This window comes from Artibeus jamaicensis, unplaced genomic scaffold, assembly GCF_021234435.1.
Source record: "Artibeus jamaicensis isolate MK-2021 breed Jamaican fruit bat unplaced genomic scaffold, CSHL_Jam_final scaffold_1964, whole genome shotgun sequence".
Lineage (NCBI taxonomy): Eukaryota > Metazoa > Chordata > Mammalia > Chiroptera > Phyllostomidae > Artibeus > Artibeus jamaicensis.
The window spans coordinates 30,064,868-30,084,291 of NW_026522030.1; positions in this window are offsets into that span (position 1 = coordinate 30,064,868).

A 19,424-nucleotide genomic window follows, 5' to 3' on the forward strand; every position below is an offset into this window, starting at 1 on the left:
AATATGAATAGAAAATTTGTATGCTTTTGTTTCCTCCTACCCACTCCCACCCAGTGCTTAATTTTAATGAAAGGGGATTTGCATAACCTAATCTACTAGACCCAATTTAACATTAGTAATACATTCATTATATGTTTCTTTCACATATAAAAAGAAACTTAGCTATAGAATTGTTGGGTCTTATTACCACAGCACTTCTATTTCCATAATGATCCCAGTTATATTTAGCCAGAGTCAAAATTCCTTCCTTAAATCCTGAGTATAGCTCAATTCTGAAGTAAGAGGTGATGTATTCTGATAATTTCACAAGAAAGATATGTAGTTAGATTTCCGTGGTAATAAAGCCTGGACAAACAGAATCCACCTGGAACTGCATGCCATCCAGCCAATCTTATTTTCATTGTACAAGGTATAATTAATTCAAGTCCCACCTCTGTTAAGCAGCTATGCCTCTCCCTTGCAGTCCACCCTCTTCTGTCTTCATATAATATTCACAGTTTATGTTTTATAATTAAACCATTAACTATAATCCAGTTTCTATTATCTCTCATTTTTGCATGCTTGGCTTTTCTCACCAACTGAACAGTAATTTCTTTGATGCTGGCGCCATGCTCCATTTTCTCTCTACAGCCCATCATCTAGAATAGCAATGACCTCTGTGGGCCTTGACTGTGTATTTCTTGCTTGTTTGATTATGGTAAAGGTAAATTTCAGTTGTTCGTTTCAAACTGCTTCTTTCATTTAAGTTTTTAAAAGTTGACCAGAGTATGCCAGCCTAGTTCGACTCATCATTTATTTTTGATCCTTACTTTATATATAAAATGACTAAAACAAATGTGAAACAGTTGAAAGGTAGGCAACTAACTGAGATGAGAAAGGAAACAAATGCTGTGAGAGACAGGAGCACCAACTGCCTTACAACACAAACTATAATTATGATCAGCAGCAACAAAGATAATAACTATGTCTTTTAATGAACGCCAGATACGACGCTAAGTGCTCACATTAATTACCCGATACAATCCTTACCTTAAACCTACAGGTAGCTACTGTTCTCCCTCATGAAATCAGAGGTGAGGAGAAAGAAGAGGAGGGAAGGGGAGGGGAAGAAAGGGGAGGAGTGGAGAGAAGAAGGGGAGAGAAAGAGAGAGAGAGAGATTTGTATTTGATTCATCCTCAGAACTATGGCACCACACTTATTGGTTACTCATTGGGAGAACACCTATTAACTTTTTCTTAGATGCAGCATCCTATATTGAAAACAGTGCAGAATTTTACACTAAACAGAAATGGCTTAAAATTTTGACCCTTCTGTTTGTTGTCTGTGTGATCTTACTAACATAATTTAATATTCTTGTCTCCGATTTCATCATCTATAAAACAGTAATTATATTTACATTACAAGGCTATTAGGATAATGAGTGTTAATGTCTAGAATGTGTTGGCACATGGTAGTTGTTCAATTGGTAGCTACTATTATTGTTAAAATAATTATCACTTATTATCGCTCTGCTCTCTCTCTCAGGCTATTAAAATCTAATTTTTCTATTTAAAGCTGATCTTAAACGATATCACCTTCTTCTCTAATACCCAATACTAGCATGTGACTGACATCTCTTGCCTTTTAATCTTAATATGTCCTTATTTGTGTTTTTAATACTTTCTCTTTATCACTTACTCTGTATTGTGTTCCTTCTCTCTCCTAGCTTGTTACTTTCTGAGTCTGAGAACTGCCTGTTATTTTCCTTCACACCCGCTGCAGTCTCATGCAGTGACTCACTCCGAGCAGGTCTCCAGCAGAATCTGTTAACTCTGATTGCAATTCACTGTGTATTTTTTAGCTTCCATAGGGATTAAACTGTTTAGGGAAAAAAATACCTGTATTTCCTTTTATTAATGACTTCAAGTTTTACTAGTTCATTTCATCGTCTGTAGGCACACAGCTGAATCAAGTAAGTGGATGAGCAGCATATTTGTAAGTGTCTTTAAGAGTAATGGCTGAATTTTTATTATTCTTACAGTAGGACTGTGGTCCCCAGTCTTGGTTGATTGGGTTGACATGACATAGTTTTAATAATCGCCATTGCTTGGAGTGAAAACAAGTTCAAATGAGCTAAGGAGAACTTTAATGACCTTTAAAATATTATATTAAATAAAATACAGAAAATTGGTATGGTGAGCTCACACTGAAAGTATTTTATAAAGGAAGAAAAATGTAAAGACTGTGCTGGAATCCCGTACGTAGCCAATAAAAATTCACCTTGTCTCTGTATTGTCCTAGGAGACACAATCTCATTTACATTTATTAGAAGTAACGATGTAGTGTCCAGCAGATAATTAACACAATAAAATGCTGCTAATTTCACAGTGTCATTATAAAATTTGCCAGTTCAAATTAGAAAGTGATTAACCCTCTGAGTGAGGCAATGACATTTCCATTCCCAGTTTGCAAATTAAATTGGAAAAGATGTTTCCCCTGGTTTTAAAGCGTAGGGCTCACAGCTCTGTCTTCTTTTATCTTTAACATTTTCACCACAGCCTTTCTGAGACTGGAGCCTCCAACTTACTCAAAAGAATTTCTGACAATTTCACATCTCAGAGTGTCCAGGTTCTCAACAAAAGCATCGGTTTGTTTCAGAACAGGAGTGAAGCCAATTTTCTTTACTTAAAGGGAAGTAAAAGGAATAAAGGAGAAAGAAAGGGAGGAGGGAGAGAAGAAAAGAGGGAAGAAACCAGTAATCTCCAGTAAGCATAATTTTTCTGAGTAATAAACTTTCTGTTGGTCTATATCAGTATAAAAATTCTCCATTAACAAGTTGCCTTCAGAATGGGCTTCATTTCATTTAACAGCAGTTACTCCTTGACCTTTGCCTGGACACTACTGGATTCATTTACTGCATATCTCTTGGCTACAACTGATTTTAATTAATTCCATGAAAAGGAAGAAATCTATTATAGACAAAATATTTACAACACCTCATTTTAAATATTCGTACTCAACTGAGATCTTAACGAATATTGAATGAGGGAATGGTATTGTAAATTAATGAAACCTCGAGTTAATGATAAAATTGTCTAACCTGTTAAAACAACTATTAATTGAATAAATCTAATACACACATTTATAAAGCTGCTAAAAATATGGTGCCATGGCCTTCCCCCACCTGCTCCACCCCTTTTTTTCCCCTAATGATTCAGAGCAAAAGAATATACAGGTCATGTAAGAAGGATAGTCTCTTAAAAAGTAGGTGCTCATATCCAAATGATTGAAGCTGGGTAGGTCACTTCAAAAAATAAAAACAAAGATAAATGTTCAGAGAGATTTTAAAAATCTATTCCAAAAGCATATAGGGAAATTTCATAATTCCCCTATATTTCTGAGTGCATTTGTTTCTGCCCACTCCTTCTTCACAAAAGGGTGCAATTTTGATGCTGAACTGTTCCCGGGATTTTGTCTCTGGACTTTTTAGGCTGTGAGTGGCCAAAATGTAATCTGAACTAGTTTACATAAAAAGATGAAATCTCTTGGCTCATTATACTGGATCCAGGGTCTCAGACGATGGCATGAAGACTCTGTCTCTCCACCTCGTACCTCTTTTATCCTTTAAGTGGCTTCACTCTCGGGCATATTTTCTTTACACGTGTTCCTCATAGCCATGGCCCATATTCTTACAGCTAAAGCATCTTCACAGAGAGAAACTACAACCCCACCATGGTTCTTTCTGGTGGAGACTAAGCCAAGTAGACTCTGAGGACCATCCACTGAGATGCTGATTAGCCAAGCCTAGGAAATACGCCTACCCTTAGAAAAGGGATTAGTACTCCCCACAGATGATGGAGACTGAGGAGAGGAGGTTCTCCAAGGGTTAATGGGTTACTAATACCCAAAACAACTACACTGGGCAGTTAAAATTTACTAATACCTAGAATATTAATGAAGTGCAAACTCATTTTTTGAGAATACTGAAGTCTAACGAGGCTATATGTATACAGCTAGGTAGGGAATCCTACCAGAATTCCAGCATTAAGCTGAGATTCCAGCATTCTTCTATCATTTATCTGCACTTCAGAACACTGAAGACTAACTGAATTCTGATGCCCCTTATCACTCTTACATCCTGTAATTCTGTGGTTCTGTTTGGTGGGGAGGGGGTGGATGGCAAATCTGAATGCTTAGCTAAATAACAGTAATTTTAGTTCCAGCTCCATTATTTAAAAGCTGTGTACTCTGAAAAATTCATTTCAACAACTTGGCCTTTGGCTTCCTTATTCATAAGTAGAAATGATTGGTAGCAACCAGTAGTTTTTAGAATTTTTGCTGGGGTAGAACTTTTTTGTAAACTAAATATGAAAAGCCCTCGGACAAGCAGTTCTTTGCTCATGTATGCTTTGGTGCTTTATTAGACATCCCTGTTTAAAGAAACTTCATCAATGAAGACAAAAGCTGCTACAAGTTGTCATGACAGCACATAGTGGCACTGCTAGTAGACAATGACGTAGGTGAGATGGACAGTCATCTGCAAGTCAGCCCAAACTCTCACCACTCCCATTTGGAACACGAAGTTTGTCTGCCTACACTGAGAAATTACATGTGTTATCGGGGTCACTTCTGCTTTAGGTTGTGATTAGCAAAAAAGTGTCTTTCAGTGCTTTGAAGAAAAGCTCTGGTGCTAGAATTCATTAAAATCCTTCTTGAGTACCACCAGCCTTAGACAGGTGTATAGGTGAGAATTTGGGGAACCTGACCGATGCCTGGGCTAGAGCTGAGTGTCAGGGGATAGGAAGAACACTGATTGTTTTTGTTGACAGGAAATAAGCAGTCCCTCACAGGAGCTCTCTGGGAGCTGACCACTTAGAATGGGCACAGTGGAATCTTGCCTCATAGTTGCCTAAAAACAAATACTTTTTTCAGACACAAGTGCTTCTTTTAAGTCACATGACTTAAAATGACTGCATTTTTCAGTCACAAGTGCTGTTCAGGATGCATTCCTCTTGTTAGTGTGTCTGCCTACAACATGAGTCAAATGTGTGTGTGTGGTGGGTTCAACCTGCTAACTCCCTCTGTGAAACATTTGGGCTCTTGGGAATGTGATTGGAAAACCAGTGAACTGGATAATCTTTCACATCCTTCTAGTTCTAAAGTGAGAAACAATGAAAAAGTCAGCTGTTCTCAAGCTCTTAAGTGTCCGTCAGTGGCCAAGCTAAGAAAAGAATTTTCTCACATCTAAATTTTTATTTGTTTAACACACACAGAGAGAGGTAATAAAAGTCCTTATCTACAACCTAGAGGCACCATTCTTTGTTTGCTATTACTAGCTTCTTCCCATGGCAACTTTGCAAAAAATTAAAGTTTCTCTGCTGCATCTTTTGATGAAAGGCAGATTGGGGAAAGTACATATTTAAATTGGATTTGATTGCAGCTCCCACAAAAACCCCATGTGCAGATTATATCCTGTTGGTATGTCCTATTGCAACAGAAGGTGGCAAAGCACGCATTTAAAGCTACTCCCTGATTTATAGGTGAAGTCTTAAGGTGGGAGTGCCTCGAAGCAAAGGATATAATTGTTGAGTGTGCTGATTGGAAAGATAAGGTAAGAGAGAAGACAAACCTTGGGTTACACAACACATTGTTGGTGTATTTGAACAAAATATTTCATCCACTGTTAAGGAAACAAATTGCTTAACCTTAATCTATGTAACAATTTCTCCTATACATAAAAGCCCTTTCACTGTTAAATCTGGTTCCTCCTTTCAGCCCACAGCTCATTGTATCTTGTCTAGGAGGCGTGGCCCAGCTTAACATCTCCCTCCACCTCCACCGTGCCTGTCCCCTGGTGAACATAGATCTCTCTGTATTATTGGGCACCCACTACCTTTATGTGACTTTGTTAGTCATATTATTTATAGTATATATATATATCTTAGAATGTATGTATTTTCTTAACTAAAGTAGATTAAACTCATCCTAACTAACTGTGGTTACATGGGTAAGTCATTTTGTCCTGGTTTCAGGATAATCCTTGGAGTAGGAAGGCCAGCTCCCCGAACGACTTCCCATTTTAGACCAGTGAATATCTAAAGGATGGAAATATTAAATGATGTGCTTATCTCTTCATTTCTTTGAATACTCCTTAAATCTAAGAGCTCTGTGTTTAATTTCTTTTCTTTTAGGGTTCAAGTTAGTGAATATGTTTATGTATTATATAATTGGTTATTTCTTTCTTTCTTTTTTGAATAAGAAACTATACTATGCACATTGTATACATTTTATACACATACTTTCATTTAACCTTCATACCAATTCCATGAGATAGTTTTATATTCATTTTACACATGGGAAAATTGAATTTCAAATTTAACTAACTTGACTGAGCTAAGAATTCGACAGCTAGCATTTAGATTGGGTTGGTCTGACTCGATGTCCATTATCATTTACCTGCTGCATTATGGGGCTGTCTGTGCAAGGCAATTTATTATTTTTCATATGCCAAATTTATGTGAGATTTCAGAAAGGGCTTTGACTTAAGTAGAGCGAAGCCAGCACAAGTATTGTTAATATGATATCTACTAGTCATATGACCGCAGATCCATTTTTTTTCCCTACTTGGAGCCTCATGTTTTTCAATAATGAGTTGAATAAGGCTATCTAAAAGATTTCTTCTAGTGCAAGAAATTCAAGAGTGTGTGCTATTTTGACTAAACCTTTTAGCTTAGACTCCTAAAACTACATAGGTATCAAATACTGAAGAAGGAAATACGTAAATTCAAATTCCCATGTTTATAAACCCAATATACATGAAGATAAGGAGAGACTCCACTAAGAATAACAAAAGGCAGAAGAAAGGGTTGAGGTTTACACGTAACTTACCTTGCTATTTTGCTATGGATTTCACCCAACCACCAACCCCTGGGGCAAGTTTTGGGAGTGAAGCACAAGACAGTGTTGTGGGTGTTTGCACTTTTACAAAGAGCCAAAGAGTTTTCATTTATTATTTCACCTGAAGATATTTTTGTGCTATCATTGATTTAGCTGTATTTACTTCTTATTGTCCTCCTTTTGGATTGCATTAAAGTCTAGATAACATGCACTTTAAAAAATGTTGTAATCATTTTATGAGCAACTCAGATGAGTCAGTGCAGCAGCCGCCAAGAGCCAGGGGGCTGAAGTAGTCACTGCTGCTTGAGCACCTGGCTCATGGCTACTCTGGCCAGGCCCTCCTACCTCGATGAGGTTTTGGGAGGTAGTTGATATAAAACCAGACAAGTTTTGCAAGTTGATATAGAACATGATAAAGTACAGACTGCATCTCTGACAACAGAGGAAAAGAGTTTGAATGTGATACTCCTTATTTTCTTGGATATGATTAAGAGGAGCTTTCCTAGGTAGGAGGAGTAGAACAGAATACCTTGAGAAATAGGATAATTAGGAAAATGCAAAGAAATACACAGATGGCTATAGTCAAAGTTCTAGCAAGAGACAGGCAAAACCAAAATGGCAATGACAATGGGAATTGAAAGAAAAAGGGCAGAAAAGTTCTGTTTCTTAAAATCTTTGGATATGGAGGACAATTATATATGCAGGGTGAGGAAATAAAAGATGTCTCTAAGGCTCTTGGTTTGGACAACTGGGAAGATGGTGATGCCATTGAGTCAGATGTGGGAAGCACAAAGAACAGTGTAGAAACTCAGAATAAGTCACCCCAAGATATGCCCCTGAGATATGTGGATAATTTTGAGCCAAAGGCAACTGTGACTCTGTGGGGTCAATAGAAATATTTGCCCACACCCCCTTAATTACCTAGAAGAATTTAAATTAGGGGCCTTGCCCAGAATAAGAGATTATCAGAGATAACCTTTTTTGACCTATCTACAGAGCAAGGCAAACTACACATTGCTGAACATCTGCTCCTCTTCTCATCTTGCACTGACCCTCTGAAGCCCCAAGGTACCTCATCTCACCCTTAGTTCAGAATGCCATATGTACCACATTTTACCTCTCTGTTAACCTTGCATGCATGTGGTATTTCTGGCTCTCTTACATATAGGGTTCCCATATGTCTGTATGTAATTAAATTTGGTTATTTTCTCTTGTTAATATGTCTCATGCATATTTCATTATTAGACCAGACAAAAGAAAATCGAAGGGTAAAATTTCTTTCTTCACCACAAAAGCATGTATAAAATAATGTGAGTTCAATTAAGGCATAAGTTACACCTAGCTGTAGATTACTGAGGCAGAGATATCAGGCAGGAGAGAAGTATGAATAAGGAATGTTAAATTTTGGTGGGTCACAGAGGTAGCAGAAGCAGCTACAGGAAGATATCCTTCAGGAATATTGATTACAGTGAAGCAAGAGAAAGATTGGGACATAACTGAGAAATATCAACATGTTAGGGATGGGTGGGCAGAGAAAGATTATCTGTGAAGGGGAATAAACAATACCATGAGGGTAGGAGGTAGTGTGTAATGGAAGACAAGGGTCAAGAGGGCTTCCAGAAGAATGTAAAGATAAATGAAAATCCAAAATAGAAAGTGAAATAAGGCTATCTTTACCAATTTTGCAACTCTGCCTATTTCCGAGCCTATTCAAATGCATAACATGACAGAAGGCTCAGTAGAAAGATGATTGACTTTTCTCACTTCTATGGCCTTGGACATGTCCCTTAACTACTTGGTGCCTCATATTCACATTTGTGAAATAGGAGACAAATTAAATTTCTATGTTTAAGGAACTGATGCCTGAATATACAAAAAATATGCAGAGATCTTTGAAAACGTCACTTATTTTTTGTGTAGCATATGTAAAGGTAGGCAAAAGTAGGGTGGTATGAATAATAAATGATACAATAATTATAAATTAATAATAATACAAGAATAAACTCTGTGTTTCTTGTACTTATAACTGTAAATGTGCCAACCCCTATATATTGTCCAAGCTTGAATACTTAACAAAACTTTCTCATGATGATTACCATTATCATAATGAATAAGACAAACTCTCCTCTAAAGCAAAAGCTTAATTGCCTGGCTATGCTGAAATAAAGTTAAATTTGGCAACAAATATTTCAATTCAAAAAGAGAATAATATACACTGTGAAGACATTCATAAACAAGGTACTCTCCCATTCAAAAAGACAAAAAATGTGTAAGTCATTCTTAGATGCCAGTCCAATAGAAGTTCTGCTCATTTAAGTTGTTTTCTTCTAATCCTTGGCTGGTATGAAGTACAATGATGCATGGCAACTGTCCATAGCAGGCATTAAAGGTAACAAATTTCCTAGAATCCTATTGCTTCCATATAATGAAAATATCACCCACCTATACCACATGAGCAAGGTGTTAAATTAGCCATGAGGATCTTAGCAGCATTAGCTGAGGTGGGTGAAACCAATGTTAGAAACTGTGTCTTGCTAATTACTTTGCATTGTTCGCTATAAGTGAGCACTGCATACACACATGTTCTATAAATACTGGTTCTTGTACCTAAAGAAGGTACAGTATCTTTCTTAGATTACACACCTTTACTGAGAGAGTCAATGAGTCTAAACTTGGAAAACATTAGAGTTATTATTTTGTTACCATTGGAGGTTTTTAAAAGAATGTTATTCAAACTACCAGGTAAACATAAATAACCAGCACTGTTATGTCAAAACTGACAAGTAGCTTAAATGTCCACAGCATCACAGCATGATGTTTGATTGAAGCCCTTAATTCTGGTCTCCTGTCATAATGACCCTCCCTGGATGACTTGAGTGATAACAGAGGTGGTTCGAAGAGGTAATAATAGCTCATAATAGCAAAGGGTAAACTATCAGGCTGTGGGACTGTGAATCCAGACTGTGTTCTTAATCTATGGAAGGAAGGAAGGAAGGAAGGAAGGAAGGAAGGAAGGAAGGAAGGAAGGAAGGAAGGGAGGGAGGGAGGGAGGGAGGGAGGGAGGGAGGGAGGGAGGGAGGGAGGGAGGGAGGGAGGAAAGAAAAATAAAAAGGAAGCCCTGACCAGTGTGGTTCACTTGGTTGGAGCATTATCCCATAACCAAAGGATTGTGGGTTCAATTCCCAGTCAGGGCACATTGAACCTAGGTTGCAGGTTCAATCTCTGGTCTGGGTATCTGTGCTCCCCTACTCAGGCATGTACAGGAGGGAACCAATTGATGTTTTTCTCTCTCCCTTTCTTTCTCCTTTACTCTCTTTTTGAGAGCAATAAAGAGAAATGTCCTTGGGTACGGAAAAAAATTAAAGAAAGGAAGGGAAAGAAAGAAAGAAAAAGAAAGAGAAAGCGGAAGGAAGGAAGGAAGGAAGGAAGGAAGGAAGGAAGGAAGGAAGGAAGGAAGGAAGGAAGGAAGGAAGGAAGGAAGGAAGGAAGAGAAAAATGCTGAGATTAATTTGCCAAAGCAATATAATACACCAATAAATGGAGACAACTAAAAGCCACTGCTGCAGATTTTGGAGCACTAATGAACACTTACTGAGATTTAAAAAATATGCTGGGTATCAGACCATCACATTCTATGGCTGTTTTTCAAGGGAATTCAACTGTGGCCTCTAATCTTTATAAAACAGTTTCCGAAAAATTCCTCCATTATGTCATGTGTCATGGATAAAGAAATCAACTAGACATATGCTCTGGTCTGTCACCAGTTATACAAAGCTGTAGGGTGTGCAGCAGAAAGACAAAAAGGGTAAATCAGGGATCTGAAAGCCCTGTGATAGGTGACCCCCAGTGTTCTAGATAGATGTTCATGATAGGTGGTCAACTGTTCTAAAGAAAAGAGTAATAGCTCACTGATGTACAGGAACTCAAAGAATGTGACTGGTACTTTACAAGGTAACAAATGTCCCTGAGTTTTAAGGAAGTAGGCAAATAGTGAGTTTTAAGTGAGTGAGTTTTAAGTAAGTAGGCAAATAGTTTACATATATTATTTTATCCTTTGAAAACTGCATGTCTACTTCCCCCACTTGCAAATGAGCAAATTGATTCTGGGATTTGTTTTTAAAGATTTTATTTATTTATCTTTAGAGGGGAAGGGAAGGAGAGAGGGAGAGAAATATCAATGTATGGTTGTCTCTTGTGTGTCCCCTGCTTGGAACTGGCTTGCAACCCAGGCATGTACCCTGACTGGGAATTGAACCATGATCCTTTGGTTCACAGGCCTGTGCTCAATCCACTGAGCTACACCAGCTAGGGCTGATTCTGGGATTTTAAGTAACTTGTTTTCATTCCCCAAGTTGTGTGGTTTTATCAACTATGACTTTTTTGATTGATGGAGTTATAGAAACTGGACTTAAAATATTTTAGATGGAAAAAAGACTCAGTTCACTTAATGAAACCACAAGAAAGAAGTAGAACTGGACCTTGAGGATGACTGGAATCAAGTTCAAATGCTGCCAGGAGTCACTCCCCCAATTTCCATGATTTCTGTCTTAGTTCTTTCACACAGCTCCTTCCTTGGAACTAGAAGATGTGTATTTGATAACCACGAGAGAAACTCCTGGGTTTCAAGTAAAAAGTTTTTTGAGGAAATTCAGTGATTGGTTCAGCCTGGATCTGGTGCTCATCCTTGAACTAATGATCTTGGGTATTGGACTGCATAACAAGAGGACCACTTGAGTCAGAACACAGGTAATGGTGATCATGGATCTTTAAGTAAGTGGAAGCTTCTATCCAAACACTGGTCCTGGGCCGACAAACAGATGTCAATTAAAATTATTTTTATTATCTATAGTTGCTTCCAGTGAAAAAGATCAGCTCTGCATTAATCAAGGGACTTAAAACTTCACTAAGGGCAATTTAAAAGCTGACTGACCAGTAGCCTAATGGACACGGCCTCCTAAACGCTGACTGAGTTCACATCGGGCTCTATCACTTACTAGCTGAGTGACCTTGCACGACTCACTCACTGCCTCCTGCCTCGTTCCTCATCTGTAAGATTGTAATACCAATGTTATTGATTTCACAGAGAGTTTGAAATTCAGTAGCTCTAGAACTAAATTGAGCTTCTTTCCCCAAAACTGACAGACTTAATGGTACCTTCAGCTCTTCCTTGAGATTCCCCTTTCTCCTGTACACCGAAGAAGACAAACGGTCTCCTAAACTTGCCATTTCTCCCTTGGAAATGTCTTTCATGCAACTCTATCCCCCTTCCAAGTGCCTCATGGCACAAGAGGCCCAATTATCTGGATTATAGTGATAACCACCTAACCGGGCTTCTTTCTTAGCAAGTCTGAACTTTTCAATCCATTCTGACAGCACTTCTAAGTGACCCTTGCATCCTCTTTGAAAGAGTCTCCAACTCAATAGTTCAATTCAAAGACAAAATGATGTTTTCTGCTATCCTAAATTACTTGATTTTGGGGCTTTTTGAAATTCTTCACTTTAGAAAAAGAGTACATATTGAATTAATGAGAAAAAACAAATATATGTATAATACTCTATACTTCATAAACAAATTTATGTTTATAAAACAATGTATATGTTATATTAAGACATTATTTTTAAATATAAGCATTTATTATATATAATTAACAGACTGTGTTAAAAGCATTATTTTACAAATAAGCCATAAATATATAGTTTTACATTTATGTATTAATATAAATATATAGTATTGATGAGGCAAGATCATAAATTAGTTTTATTTAATTTCAAACACTTCTGTATTTAAATTTTGTTTGTTTTTGTTAAGTGGGATTTGAAATATTAGACTTGAGGAAAGGAGTTACAGAATTTTTAAAAACCTTTTTATATTTTTAAATTAAAAAAAATTTTTGGATTTTAGAGAGAAAGGAAGGGAGAAAGACAGGGAGAGAAGCATCACTGTGAGGGGGAAACATCTAGTGGCTGCCGTATATGCTCAGACCAGGAACCAAACCTGCCACTGAGGCATGTGCTCCGACTGGGATTCAAACAGGCAACCTTTCGGTTGGTGGGCGGATGTCCAACCAATTGAGCCACATGGGCCAGGGCAAGTGACTGAATTTTAAAGCACAACAACAGTATCCAATTGGGAACATGCTTGTTAAGAAGAAGCTGATTCTATTTGGATTGGTGTGCTTGATGGCAGGAAGCATTGGGACGAAGATGGCAGGTCAGGTAAGTCACCAAATGGAAGAAAGGATCATCACACTGTTTTTGCTTTGTTTTGTTTTGTTCTTCATTGCAAGATTTTCTGAAAGACATCTGATAAGAACTGTAGTTCTATTCTTAACTGCTGGAAAATTAGGGAAAAAGAAGAAAATGGAGAACTTTGAGTTTTGAATTTTAAAGGGCAGTAGAATGGGTAATTCTACCTGGGTAGAATTTTTGAAGGGTAATAGTATGGGCAATCCTTGATTTGAAAAAAGAAAGATCATTATCTTTTGAGGCAGTGAGATTTCATAATGTGGTTAGAAGTAGATTGCATAGGTATTTTAAAATCCTTAGCACTAACCTAAAAATATAGCATGAGTATTTATTTATGCTCAAAATTATTTAGAGTGACTTCAGTGTGGGTTTGTGGGTTGTAAACACAAGTCATTGATACAACTTGGACATTACCCCCAAAAGAGTCTATTATTCCAAGATATTGTACTTTTTAAAAATGTTATAAGTTGTGAAACATCCTCTTAATAAATGTTCAGTAAACATGTATCCCTTTCGGTGCTTATCAAGATCTTTGTTTTTATAGTAAACATGTAATTGAATTTAAGCCCTGTTACTATTAAACAACATGGTATAAATAAGATGAAGTAATAAAAAAGAAGTGCTGAAAAGAATGTTCTATTCTCTTGGTGTAGGCCTTCTATTCACATTAGTTTTTTTTAATTATATTGTATTGGTTATGTTACTACTATTGTCCTGATTTTCCCCCTTTGCCCTCCTCCATCCAGCTCCCCCACTCCCTCAGGCAATCCCTCCATCATTGTTCATGTCCATGGGTCATGTGTATAAGTTCTTTCGCTACTCCATTTCCTATACTGTACTTTATATCCCCATGGCTATTCTGTAGCTACCTATTTGTACTTCTTAATTCTCTCACCTCTTCACCCATTCCCCACACCCTCCTCCCATCTGGCAACCATGAAAACACTCTTTGTATCCATGATTCTGTCTCTGTTCTTTTTGTTTGCTTTTTATTTTTTGGATTCAATTGTTGATAGATATATATTTTTCCATTTTATTGTTCATAGTTTTGATCTTCTTTTTCTTAAATAAGTCCCTTTAACATTTCATATAATAATAGTTTGGTGATGATGAATTTTTTTCTTGTCTGGGAAGCTCTTTGATTTATACTATTCTTTTTACAACCTGCATCATATTCCATATTATGTATATACTTTAGGGTGACATAAGGAACAAGTAAAAGATAACCTGATTGAAAGTATAAAGAGAAAGTAAAGCTTCATTCATTAGCAAGAACATAGGTGGGGTAACCTCATGAGTGGTTTGAGTCAATGGATCAACAATGTCATCAAGGACTCAGTTTCTTTTCATTGGTCCTTAGTGTAACCTTGGATGGCTTCTCTTGTGGTTGGAACAAACTGACAGCAGGTCTGCTTTTCACATCTCAAACCACACATCAAGAACAACAAAGTATGTAAATGCATGTTTCTCTTCAACCTTACCAACCCCAGGTTTTACCACTGAATCACAAAGCATATTCTTATTGCATATTGTTGATCAGAACTCTTAAGCTATATTTAGTACCTTGTAATACAAGTCAGAGATTGGTGTGAAGAAATCAGGTTGATGTATGGTAGAGATGATGATTTTGATAAAGGTGAAAAAGCTGGGCCCAAGGAAAGGTTATACAGGGAGCTTGAGATGTTATGTCAATTTGAGATGAAGGCTGAAAGAAGATCATATTTCTGTTAATGTGGGTGATTATCCTAAACAGGAGAGGCAAGAATTCTCAGCTGAAAAAAAAAATCATCCCTTCTCTGCTGATTGAGGCTTAAGACATAACCATAGAGATTTGATCCATCAGATATCTGATTTTTGTTAAAATGTTGATATATTTAGAAAAAGCAGCATGTCTATCATTGTATGTCAAGGATAGTCTGTTAGGATGCATGAAGCATCACACAACAGGGAGAGAAAAAAGGTATCCTGAGCACAGCTGAACAAGCAAGACGAGGAGGGAAATAAAGGGAGTAAGAAGAAGTGGCCTACCAGGTAAGGAAAAGTTTATAGTTACAAACTGCCTTTTTCAGAGTTCTGCCTAAAGCTAAAGCTAGAGCTGAAACATTTAGTTTATGAAGTCTTATTAATTCACTTGTGTCCAAAGACTAAAAGTGTCCTTTGAGGTGGTAACTGGGAAGGGGCACCATGGTGTATGTGCAGGGAGGTTTGGAGAGGATGGAAACTCAGTGCTGTACAAATGAACTCAGAAAGTTAAAGATTAAAAAAAAAATCAGCTTAAAAGTTCACATCAGTTACACACATATGCATAGCCAGGCAGATTAAGTTCATCTTATTCAGATCATACACACACATACACACAGGTGAATTTAGGACCCTAAATCATACTTGGCTAATGATATTAGTAATAATAAACAGACTTAAATTAGCTGAGGGACTCCACTCTGGGAAGGATAAAAGGCGTTACAGGCCAACAATTAGACCAGAATAGATGTCACTTTCCTAGTATGCATTGGGTGTGGTCCTGCCCCCAGGCAGTGAAACAGACTCAAGCACCTACCTGTGAGCATAGGTTCAATGCTTTCCTCTAAGAGGCAGGCATGTTTGGAGAAGTAATAAGATGGTATCTGTAAGGAATTTAAACTCTCAAGACAGGCCAAAAACAACTTCTGTGCTGTGTTATTATCACCCTGTGAATCACTCAACAGGATTATAACCAGTCCTACTATGATGAGATTCTGGAATCTCAACCACAATTAAAACTCTGGACTTGAATTTGGTTGACTGAAGTTAGTCTTTCATTATAACTCTTGTCTGTTTTTCCACAGTGTATGCAAAGGTGATTGCTTCATCAAAGGCAAACATCTACAGTCTTGGCTCACCACCCTTGCTAACTGTCCTACAAAGCAGTGAGGAATGGGGCAGAGACAGAAAAAACTCTCCGTCCTCACAGAAGTAGGAAGCTTCTGAATGTAACTAATCACAACACAGCCGCCGAATGGCTGGGAGCACCAAAAAAATTACAGGCGAGCATATGGGGCACGGAAGGTCAACAGGTACGTGCTTGGCAGACATAGTTTTGCAATCAGCACAGAAAAATATGATTCTCCATTTCAACTAAGAATTTGCGAGGACTGTAAGTACTGTCTATCAGATGGTAGGACTCAGAGAGAGCTGGATCCAAATTTCTTAGGAAGCTTACTTTCATTTGGGGTTCTCATAAAAATTCAATATATTAAACTGAAAATATTTTATATATGGTCAAAATATGAGGACTCAACATTCACTCATTCATGCACACATATTTTTGTTCATTCCATAACACATTATTATGTATGTACTTTATGCTGGACTCTGAATTACATGTTAGGGACACAAAAATGTGTAAGATCCTACCCTGGCAATTGTTACCCTCAGTCTAATAGAATAGACATGTAATTAAACAGATAAGTACAGGGCAGAATGCTCATGGCAATGATACGGGTATGTTGGATGCTACAGGGAAAAAGAAGGGCATTTAGGGTCACCCTGTGGCTGTGCGGTATACCTGTACAATAGATGTGCATATGTGTGTAGGATGGGGTGCGTGTAGAGTGTGGAGAATGGCAAATGAAAGACGTCTTCCAGACCTGCCAGTTCTATAGGTGTGTGGGGGATGGGAAGGAGTAAATAAGAATTAGCTAATTAGAACAGGGTCTAAAAAATGTACAAGGCTGAGGGACTGTGTGTGCACAGGTACAGTGGTCTGAGAAAGCAGTTGCAGAAACCTGTAAGTGGTTCCAAATGAGGAAAATTTATTGCATGTTGGGTAGACTGGGTGAAGGAAGTAAATGAGATAGGGTTTTTGAATTTCATCGCCACAGTGATAAGGAGCCAGGGAAGTAAGGGCTTTCAAATCATTTAACTATCATTCTGGCAAGAAAAAAGGTGAGTTGGAAGTTGCTGTCACTGGAGGCAGTAACCATTAGGCGTCTACGGTCTCTGCCCATGTGAAAAGAAAGATGCCTTTGCCTGAGGTACTGAAGATGGTAAAAAAGAAAATGTATGAAATGAAAATAATAAACTGAAAATAAAGAGTTACCAGATGCCTGGGCTATACAGTAGTTGAGGAGTTTTCTGTGCTGTATAGATATTTTTGAAAATCATCAACATCCAGATATGCTGAAAAAGGATAGGTATGGTAAGACCACTGTTGGAAAATAAAGTGAAGAGAGAAAAAGGCTAAGAAGAAAACTACAGGGAATAACAAAATGTAGTAAGTAAGCAGAGATGGAAGAGTACATGATGAACAGTCAGAGGCAAGGGCAGAGTGGTAGGAAAACCAGAATAGAGTGTTACTCTCAGAAACCAAGAGAGTCTTGTGATGGAGGGAGTGTTTAACAATGCCCAATGTTGCCAAAAGGTCAAATAAGATCTTCAAAGTATGAATTGAGATGTCAACTTGATATTGGTGGAGGGATAAATGAAGTTGTAGATCCTTACAAGAAGCTCCTGATCTTGCCTACATACTTATTGTACATATTCAGTACATATATACTTTACTGTCCATAAACAGTTAACTAATGCAAAAGAGAGCTAGTTAGAGACTGCAAAAAACTCTCTTCATACGTATTCCAATATTGTTCTATTGATTCTTGACTTGATCAGTAAGATATAGAAGCACATTTCTAAAATTTATCCTTAATGAGCTCTACCTCTGGGGCTTCATGCCCTTGGGTAATCACCTCCTCTTGAGTGTGGCTCGAATTAGTGACTTGCTTCTAGAGAACAGAGTGCAACAGAGATGATGGGATGTCACTTCTGAGATTAGGTAACAAAAAGACTGTGCCTTCCATCTTGTGTGTGTGTGTGTCTCTCTCTCTCTCTTTCAGCTCTTGAAAGCAAGCTTTCACATTATGTAGAGCTCCACAGAGAAGCCTGCATAGCAAAAAAGTGATATCCCCATACAACAGCAAGTGAGGACCTGAGGCCTGCTAACAGCCATGTGACTAAACTTGGGAAAGGATCTGAGGACCATCAACAGTTACGGGAATGAGCTTGGAAATAGATCCTTCCCAGTTTGAGCCTTAGGATGACTGCAGCCTCCCCCAGTATCCTCATTAGATCTTTGTGAGAGGCCCTGAACCAGAGGCATCAGCTAAACTGCATCTGGATTCCTGGCACACAGAAACTGTAAGATAAGTGTGTGTTATTTTAAACCACTAAGCTTTGGTGTAATTTGTTACATAGCAATAAGTAAGAAATACATAGGATAAACAGCAGGTACTTATGTTCATCAAAATGAATATCTCTGTCTTAAAATATACCTTTAGCTATAATCTCAACTACAAGTGATAATATTGTAATATCAGGAATTTTAGGGACGTAGTTTGTCTCCTAATTTTTTAAATACAAAGCAACTACTTTCCTGCTTAACCAAAAATCAACAGCAAATATGGGGCTTTTAGAATTTCTTAACATTAGAGTCACGCATGTGCTCAGTTCATAATGGAAGGTTAGAGATGCAAGAGAGGTCATCTCAGTGCATTCATTCCCTGCCACCCAGAGACAGAACTGTGCCATTATCTCCCTGCTGTCCTAGTGATTAATTCATCATATCTGTCTTTCCTATGCTATACCTTCCTCAGCTGGCATCTTATGCTTTCTGTTTACTAGACACAGAAATGCCCTGTTTCCTAATCCTCCAATCCTCATGTATAATCCTGTGCTCAACTCAAATGTTTCTTGATTGTATTGGATGTTATCACATTCTATTGACTGCCTGGAGTTTGCTGTTATCTCCAGAGGGTGTTCATCCTTTTGTAATTAACAGCTTATTTGATTCAATGGTAACCGAGGTCATGCTGTGTGTATTTTACTATTCTGAGTTTGCAGGGGTATTTGCCCTTCCCTTTGATATCTTTATTTTAATTACTTCTGAGACTTGTGTCTGTATGGTAGGATGTTGAGTGTGAGTTATTTTACATATCCCTCTTCTTTTTAATATACTTTGTGAATGCTTTATTCACTCCTAAAAGATGCCATGCCAAGTTTATCAAGCATTTCCTTCCTGCACTTATTTTTTGTTTGTTTTTTAATTTTTTTTGGCTCAGCTCCATATTCCTCCAATCTTAACAACCAATTTTCAGTTTGCATATTTTGATGTGGACATTACAAAGGGCTAACTGAATCTCTCCCAGGTGGAAGTTAAAATAAATATCTGGAGATAAAAGCATACTTTTAATGTGCAGCATATTTCTTGTTTCTACATTTTCTGAAACACAAAATGTAAGTTAAATAAATATGATTGGCTTTCATAATGCAT